At 30.6% G+C, this 10,000-nt stretch overlaps 2 non-coding genes and 1 pseudogene across 2 annotated transcripts in view; all 3 read right to left on the bottom strand.

Moving 5' to 3' along the window:
* Positions 1 to 1,963, bottom strand: part of LOC129251075 (large subunit ribosomal RNA) — a 3,988-nt gene extending 2,025 nt beyond the window's left edge. Inside the window, exon 1 of the ribosomal RNA XR_008582907.1 lies at positions 1 to 1,963. This exon is cut by the window's left edge and continues 2,025 nt beyond it. This is a non-coding gene — a ribosomal RNA (large subunit ribosomal RNA).
* A 445-nt stretch (positions 1,964 to 2,408) lies between these two features.
* On the bottom strand, positions 2,409 to 2,589 carry LOC129251052 (5.8S ribosomal RNA; annotated as a pseudogene).
* Positions 2,590 to 3,189: 600 nt separating this feature from the next.
* On the bottom strand, positions 3,190 to 5,180 carry LOC129251067 (small subunit ribosomal RNA). The gene has a single exon (XR_008582900.1). It is a non-coding gene; the product is annotated as a small subunit ribosomal RNA (ribosomal RNA).
* Positions 5,181 to 10,000: the final 4,820 nt, after the last annotated feature.

The following is a 10,000-nucleotide window of genomic DNA, read 5'->3' as shown; positions in this document are numbered from 1 at the left end:
GCACAAGGCCCATTTTTAATAACAAACGGATACTCAACAGGTTACGGAATTGGAACCGTATTCCCTTTCGTTCAAAATAATTCAAGTATTTTAATTATTTTTAAATATATTTTTATTAATATTTTTTTTTTTATTAAAAACTTGAAAATTTTCGGCTTTCGCCTTGAACTTAGGACCGACTAACTCGTGATCAACCACTGTTCACACGAAACCCTTCTCCACTTCAGTCCTCCAAGGTCTCATTCGATTATTTGCTACTACCACCAAGATCTGTACCAATAGCGGCTCCATGCAGGCTTACGCCAAACACTTCTAAGCACACTATTGTACCCTCCTACTCACTAAAGTTTCAAAATTTATAAATCAATCGAAATTGTTTTATAAATCATCTACTTTAGCGGTAATGTATAGGTATACAACTTAAGCGCCATCCATTTTAAGGGCTAGTTGCTTCGGCAGGTGAGTTGTTACACACTCCTTAGCGGATTACGACTTCCATGTCCACCGTCCTGCTGTTTTAAGCAACCAACGCCTTTCATGGTATCTGCATGAGTTGTTAATTTAGGCACCGTAACATTACGTTTGGTTCATCCCACAGCGCCAGTTCTGCTTACCAAAAGTGGCCCACTGGGCACATTATATCATAACCTCAACCTTCATATCAAGAAAGGTGAGGTTCTTACCCATTTAAAGTTTGAGAATAGGTTAAAATCGTTTCGACCCTAAGGCCTCTAATCATTCGCTTTACCAGATAAGATTATTTTATATAATTTTTAAATGCACCAGCTATCCTGAGGGAAACTTCGGAGGGAACCAGCTACTAGATGGTTCGATTGGTCTTTCGCCCCTATACTCAATTCTGACAATCGATTTGCACGTCAGAACTGTTTCGGTCTTCCATCAGGGTTTCCCCTGACTTCAACCTGATCAAGTATAGTTCACCATCTTTCGGGTCACAGCATATATGCTCAAGGTACGCTCCAGTTAGAGGTATAAATAATAATAAATTATCATTATACATAACTATATGGAACGCCCCGGGATTGAATTAATTGACTATTTATTAAAAAATAGACTAAAAATTAATCCCATTATATTTAAGTTAAGTTAATTATGCCATTAAGTTTAATATAACTCAATGACTTGCACATATGTTAGACTCCTTGGTCCGTGTTTCAAGACGGGTCCCGAAGGTATCCTGAATCTTTCGCATTGTTAATCATATAAATGCATACAAATAAATATTAATATCATAGATATTAAATTTTTTGTAAAATTCAAAAAATGAATTTTAGCATTATATATAATAAAATCTATCAACACTTTATCAAATCATTAGTATTTATTTTATGTTAATATGCTTAAAAAGCAAATTAATTTAAATAAACTTAATATCACCAATGATCTTTTGATAAATACTTTATTATGTTAATAGATTACAATGTCCTTATATGAAAAAAATGCACATTATTTTTTTAATTATTTAATGATGAATTTTTCATAATGGATATTCAGGTTCATCGGGCTTAACCTCTAAGCAGTTTCACGTACTATTTAACTCTCTATTCAGAGTTCTTTTCAACTTTCCCTCACGGTACTTGTTTACTATCGGTCTCATGGTTATATTTAGTTTTAGATGGAGTTTACCACCCACTTAGTGCTGCACTATCAAGCAACACGACTCTTTGGAAATATCTTTCTAGTAATCATTAACGTTATACGGGCCTGGCACCCTCTATGGGTAAATGGCCTCATTTAAGAAGGACTTAAATCGTTAATTTCTCATACTAGATATTAAGATATTCCATACACTGCATCTCACATTTGACATATAGACAAAGTGACTTAGTGCTGAACTATTTTCTTTTCGCTCGCCGCTACTAAGAAAATCCTTGTTAGTTTCTTTTCCTCCCCTCATTAATATGCTTAAATTCAGGGGGTAATCCCATATGAGTTGAGGTTGTTTTAATATTCTTTTTTTATCTTCTCACAATTTAATAAAAAAAATTATATCATCTTTTCATCTCTATTTTTCTTTTCTCCTTTTATATATTGTAAATATATAAAAATAATAATAATGTAAAATGAGGCAATCCTAGAATAAAAAATTTAATTTTTATGCTAGACATTCCTCCTTTTAATTACATATATAAATTATTATTTTATATATATATATATAAATAATATGAAAATTTTTTGTAAAGAATACTTAGATTCAATATTTTCATCATTTCATTTTATTTGAGAGGATTTTTTTTTTAAAGAATATATAATAAATAAAATTCATTATATATCTTTATTTTTTTTGCTATTAATATTATGAATTATTTAAAATCCAATAATATACACATTTGCTTAAATTCAATTATTTTTATAAAAGAATAAGCAACTTATTTAGCATAGTCTTACAACCCTCAACCATATGTAGTCCAAGCAGTACTTTAAAATTGAATTTAATGTACATAACAGCATGGACTGCGATATGCGTTCAAAATGTCGATGTTCATGTGTCCTGCAGTTCACACGATGACGCACAGTTTGCTGCGTTCTTCATCGACCCATGAGCCAAGTGATCCACCGCTTAGAGTATTTTTTTATTTATTTTTATTTATAACAAATGTCAATTTTTTTTTGCATATATTAATTGAAAGAGTAAAATTAAATAATATTAATAATATATAAATTGATTTTCTTTCAATAATATATATCAAATATATTTAACTCTAAACATTTTTATTAAGTTGCGAATGTCTTAGTTCAACAATAATACAGTGGTGGTATTTATTATGATTCAATTATTTTGTATTTTTTTAATCATTTTATGTATATATATAATAATATAATAAATATATACCACTTTTGTTATTGTGAACAAATTAACTTATCATTCAATCAAATGAATAATAAGTACAACTTTTTATTTTCATGTTTAAAGGTTTTTAAAAGAAAAAAATAAGAAAAAACATTACAAAATGTACCATCATATATTATATTTAATATGATATAATTGATGGATCACAAATTGAATGAAAAAGAATAAAAAGAATTATGGATTCAAAATAATTATATAAATTTTTTTTTTTTTTTCTTTTTTTTTTTTTTTTTTTTTCTTTTTGTTCGTTTGTTTGCTTGTCTGTTTGTTTGTTTGTTTGTTTGTTTGTTTGTTTTTCTTACGGATATGGAACACAATAATGATCCTTCCGCAGGTTCACCTACGGAAACCTTGTTACGACTTTTACTTCCTCTAAATAATCAAGTTCGGTCAACTTTTGCGAAACAACCGTGACACACGAGGCGTCACAGTGATCACGTCCGGAGACCTCACTAAATAATTCAATCGGTAGTAGCGACGGGCGGTATGTACAAAGGGCAGGGACTTAATCAATGCGAGTTAATAACTCGCACTTACTGGGAATTCCAAGTTCATGTGAACAGTTTCAGTTCACAATCCCAAGCATGAAAGTGGTTCAGCGGTTTACCCGGACCTCTCGGTCTAGGAAATACACGTTGATACTTTCATTGTAGCGCGCGTGCAGCCCAGGACATCTAAGGGCATCACAGACCTGTTATTGCTCAATCTCGTTACTGCTAGACGCAATTTGTCCATTTAAGAAGCTAGTGTCCTTATAATGGGACAAACCAACAGGTACGACTCCACTTATATAAACACATTCAAACACTTGTACATTCAAGATGTACGCATGAAAGAAGGCTATATAAGTTTCAACATCATAATCCTGAAAGCATCTATTTAATATATTTGAGTCTCGTTCGTTATCGGAATTAACCAGACAAATCACTCCACGAACTAAGAACGGCCATGCACCACCACCCATAGATTCGAGAAAGAGCTATCAATCTGTCTTACACGCTTATGTTCGGACCTGGTAAGTTTTCCCGTGTTGAGTCAAATTAAGCCGCAGGCTCCACTCCTGGTGGTGCCCTTCCGTCAATTCCTTTAAGTTTCAGCTTTGCAACCATACTTCCCCCGGAGCCCAAAAGCTTTGGTTTCCCGGGAAGCGACTGAGAGAGCCATAGTAGTAGCTACACCCAATTGCTAGCTGGCATCGTTTATGGTTAGAACTAGGGCGGTATCTGATCGCCTTCGAACCTCTAACTTTCGTTCTTGATTAATGAAAACATCTTTGGCAAATGCTTTCGCTTAAGTTAGTCTTACGACGGTCCAAGAATTTCACCTCTCGCGTCGTAATACTAATGCCCCCAAACTGCTTCTATTAATCATTACCTCTTGATCTAAAAACCAATGAAAGTAGAACAGAGGTCTTATTTCATTATTCCATGCACAAAATATTCAGGCATTTGGAGCCTGCTTTAAGCACTCTAATTTGTTCAAAGTAATTGTACCGGCCCACAACAACACTCGATGAAGAGCACTGAAGTAGGTTTAAATAGGAGGAATATATAAAAAATACATTGTATTAATTATATATAAGAACTCCACCGGTAATACGCTTACATACATAAGGTAATGTACATACCACAATATATAGTTGTACTACCCGTATGAAGCACAAATTCAACTACGAACGTTTTAACCGCAACAACTTTAATATACGCTATTGGAGCTGGAATTACCGCGGCTGCTGGCACCAGACTTGCCCTCCAATAGGTCCTTGTTAAAGGATTTAAAGTGTACTCATTCCAATTACAGGGCCTCGGATATGAGTCCTGTATTGTTATTTTTCGTCACTACCTCCCCGAACTGGGAGTGGGTAATTTACGCGCCTGCTGCCTTCCTTAGATGTGGTAGCCGTTTCTCAGGCTCCCTCTCCGGAATCGAACCCTGATTCCCCGTTACCCGTTGCAACCATGGTAGTCCTAGATACTACCATCAAAAGTTGATAGGGCAGACATTTGAAAGATCTGTCGTCGGTACGGGACCATACGATCTGCAAGTTATCTAGAGTTCAACCAATTTAACGATCAAATGATCGCTTGGTTTTAGTCTAATAAAAGCACACGTTCCATAAGGTCCGTGTTTATATTGCATGTATTAGCTCTAGAATTACCACAGTTATCCAAGTAACTGTTAACGATCTATGGAACCATAACTGATATAATGAGCCTTTTGCGGTTTCACTTTTAATTTGTTTGTACTTAGACATGCATGGCTTAATCTTTGAGACAAGCATATAACTACTGGCAGGATCAACCAGAATAATATTTGTATTTATATATTTTTCTTTGTTTTTCATATTTGAAAATTTCATAAATTACGGTGTATATAAAAAGTAAAGGGGCGACCCCCCTTTAGCTTTTCTTATCAAAATTCAAAAACCGTTTTTTATGAAAAAGAATTTTCGTTCTCTATATTATATATTTTATATAAAAATATAAGAACGATATTTCTTCTTAATATTTGCCAATTTTCAAATAATTTATCATTCTTAATAACATTTTACTTTTTTTTCAAATGCATTTTTAATGTAATAATTTCATATATTACATAATTTTTCTCTTTGAATTGAAATTAATAATTTCATAATTCTATTTTTTAATCATAAATATATATGATTGAAAAAATTTTCTCCTCTTTTCCTTTGTTTAAAATTTAATTTTTCTTATAAATTTTTGTTTTTCTTATTTTTTTCTCTTCATCATCTGTTTAATTTCCTGTATTTATACAAGAAACAAACAGTTGAGGATAATTTCTATGTAATGCTAGTATAGAATATAAAATTTTGAATTCAAAAATTTATTTCTATTTAAACTAACTATAGAAAACCAGGAATAAAATACAATAACACCAATATGCCATAACATGTTAGTATAGAATATAGATTCTTCATATATGTATATATATTCGAAAATTTTTTCTATTTAAACTAACGTATGGAAAACCAGGAATAAAATCATAATATTACCAGTTTAATATGGCTCAAATTCGAGTTTCATATAGTTATGATTCGATTTATATGCTTCAATATCATTGGTTAGTTAACTTTTGATATTTTCATATTATATCACATGCCTTCACCGTGAGTGTTTTTTGCCATGCACACCTCACATTGTCAAAAATGTATGGGAAAAATTCATTTCAATACATTTCAGTTTGATTTGAAATGTCTTTATTATATATTTTAGTGCCAATATGCCAAGGTTATATTCCATAACTCTCTATTTAAACTAACGTATGGAAAACCAGGCATAAAATCACAATATTACCAGTTTAATATGGCTCAAATTCGAGTTTCATATAGTTATGATTCGATTTATATGCTTCAATATCATTGGTTAGTTAACTTTTGATATTTTCATATTATATCACATGCCTTCACCGTGAGTGTTTTTTGCCATGCACACCTCACATTGTCAAAAATGTATGGGAAAAATTCATTTCAATACATTTCAGTTTGATTTGAAATGTCTTTATTATATATTTTAGTGCCAATATGCCAAGGTTATATTCCATAACTCTCTATTTAAACTAACGTATGGAAAACCAGGCATAAAATCACAATATTACCAGTTTAATATGGCTCAAATTCGAGTTTCATATAGTTATGATTCGATTTATATGCTTCAATATCATTGGTTAGTTAACTTTTGATATTTTCATATTATATCACATGCCTTCACCGTGAGTGTTTTTTGCCATGCACACCTCACATTGTCAAAAATGTATGGGAAAAATTCATTTCAATACATTTCAGTTTGATTTGAAATGTCTTTATTATATATTTTAGTGCCAATATGCCAAGGTTATATTCCATAACTCTCTATTTAAACTAACGTATGGAAAACCAGGCATAAAATCACAATATTACCAGTTTAATATGGCTCAAATTCGAGTTTCATATAGTTATGATTCGATTTATATGCTTCAATATCATTGGTTAGTTAACTTTTGATATTTTCATATTATATCACATGCCTTCACCGTGAGTGTTTTTTGCCATGCACACCTCACATTGTCAAAAATGTATGGGAAAAATTCATTTCAATACATTTCAGTTTGATTTGAAATGTCTTTATTATATATTTTAATGGCAATATGCCAAGGTTATATTCCATAAAATGTTAGTATAGAATATAGATTCTTCATATATGTATATATATTCGAGAATTTTTTTCTATTTAAACTAACGTATGGAAAACCAGGCATAAAATCACAATATTACCAGTTTAATATGGCTCAAATTCGAGTTTCATATAGTTATGATTCGATTTATATGTTTCAATATCATTGGTTAGTTAACTTTTGATATTTTCATATTATATCACATGCCTTCACCGTGAGTGTTTTTTGCCATGCACACCTCACATTGTCAAAAATGTATGGGAAAAATTCATTTCAATACATTTCAGTTTGATTTGAAATGTCTTTATTATATATTTTAGTGCCAATATGCCAAGGTTATATTCCATAACATGTTAGTATTAGAATATAGATTCTTCATATATGTATATATATTCGAAAATTTTTTCTATTTAAACTAACGTATGGAAAACCAGGCATAAAATCACAATATTACCAGTTTAATATGGCTTAAATTCGAGTTTCATATAGTTATGATTCGATTTATATGCTTCAATATCATTGGTTAGTTAACTTTTGATATTTTCATATTATTTCACATGCCTTCACCGTGAGTGTTTTTTGCCATGCACACCTCACATTGTCAAAAATGTATGGGAAAAATTCATTTCAATACATTTCAGTTTGATTTGAAATGTCTTTATTATATATTTTAGTGCCAATATGCCAAGGTTATATTCCATAACATGTTAGTATTAGAATATAGATTCTTCATATATGTATATATATTCGAAAATTTTTTCTATTTAAACTAACGTATGGAAAACCAGGCATAAAATCACAATATTACCAGTTTAATATGGCTTAAATTCGAGTTTCATATAGTTATGATTCGATTTATATGCTTCAATATCATTGGTTAGTTAACTTTTGATATTTTCATATTATTTCACATGCCTTCACCGTGAGTGTTTTTTGCCATGCACACCTCACATTGTCAAAAATGTATGGGAAAAATTCATTTCAATACATTTCAGTTTGATTTGAAATGTCTTTATTATATATTTTAGTGCCAATATGCCAAGGTTATATTCCATAACATGTTAGTATTAGAATATAGATTCTTCATATATGTATATATATTCGAAAATTTTTTCTATTTAAACTAACGTATGGAAAACCAGGCATAAAATCACAATATTACCAGTTTAATATGGCTTAAATTCGAGTTTCATATAGTTATGATTCGATTTATATGCTTCAATATCATTGGTTAGTTAACTTTTGATATTTTCATATTATATCACATGCCTTCACCGTGAGTGTTTTTTGCCATGCACACCTCACATTGTCAAAAATGTATGGGAAAAATTCATTTCAATACATTTCAGTTTGATTTGAAATGTCTTTATTATATATTTTAGTGCCAATATGCCAAGGTTATATTCCATAACTCTCTATTTAAACTAACGTATGGAAAACCAGGCATAAAATCACAATATTACCAGTTTAATATGGCTTAAATTCGAGTTTCATATAGTTATGCTTCGATTTATATGCTTCAATATCATTGGTTAGTTAACTTTTGATATTTTCATATTATTTCACATGCCTTCACCGTGAGTGTTTTTTGCCATGCACACCTCACATTGTCAAAAATGTATGGGAAAAATTCATTTCAATACATTTCAGTTTGATTTGAAATGTCTTTATTATATATTTTAGTGCCAATATGCCAAGGTTATATTCCATAACTCTCTATTTAAACTAACGTATGGAAAACCAGGCATAAAATCACAATATTACCAGTTTAATATGGCTCAAATTCGAGTTTCATATAGTTATGATTCGATTTATATGCTTCAATATCATTGGTTAGTTAACTTTTGATATTTTCATATTATATCACATGCCTTCACCGTGAGTGTTTTTTGCCATGCACACCTCACATTGTCAAAAATGTATGGGAAAAATTCATTTCAATACATTTCAGTTTGATTTGAAATGTCTTTATTATATATTTTAGTGCCAATATGCCAAGGTTATATTCCATAACTCTCTATTTAAACTAACGTATGGAAAACCAGGAATAAAATCACAATATTACCAGTTTAATATGGCTCAAATTCGAGTTTCATATAGTTATGATTCGATTTATATGCTTCAATATCATTGGTTAGTTAACTTTTGATATTTTCATATTATATCACATGCCTTCACCGTGAGTGTTTTTTGCCATGCACACCTCACATTGTCAAAAATGTATGGGAAAAATTCATTTCAATACATTTCAGTTTGATTTGAAATGTCTTTATTATATATTTTAGTGCCAATATGCCAAGGTTATATTCCATAACTCTCTATTTAAACTAACGTATGGAAAACCAGGCATAAAATCACAATATTACCAGTTTAATATGGCTCAAATTCGAGTTTCATATAGTTATGATTCGATTTATATGCTTCAATATCATTGGTTAGTTAACTTTTGATATTTTCATATTATATCACATGCCTTCACCGTGAGTGTTTTTTGCCATGCACACCTCACATTGTCAAAAATGTATGGGAAAAATTCATTTCAATACATTTCAGTTTGATTTGAAATGTCTTTATTATATATTTTAGTGCCAATATGCCAAGGTTATATTCCATAACTTTCTATTTAAACTAACGTATGGAAAACCAGGCATAAAATCACAATATTACCAGTTTAATATGGCTTAAATTCGAGTTTCATATAGTTATGATTCGATTTATATGCTTCAATATCATTGGTTAGTTAACTTTTGATATTTTCATATTATATCACATGCCTTCACCGTGAGTGTTTTTTGCCATGCACACCTCACATTGTCAAAAATGTATGGGAAAAATTCATTTCAATACATTTCAGTTTGATTTGAAATGTCTTTATTATATATTTTAGTGCCAATATGCCAAGGTTATATTCCATAACTCTCTATTTAAACTAACGTATGGAAAACCAGGCATAAAATC

The sequence above is a fragment of the Anastrepha obliqua genome, chromosome 6 (genome assembly GCF_027943255.1).
Source record: "Anastrepha obliqua isolate idAnaObli1 chromosome 6, idAnaObli1_1.0, whole genome shotgun sequence".
NCBI lineage: Eukaryota > Metazoa > Arthropoda > Insecta > Diptera > Tephritidae > Anastrepha > Anastrepha obliqua.
The sequence above is the reverse complement of the archived record's forward strand: the minus strand, read 5'-3'. Positions and strand labels throughout refer to the sequence as shown.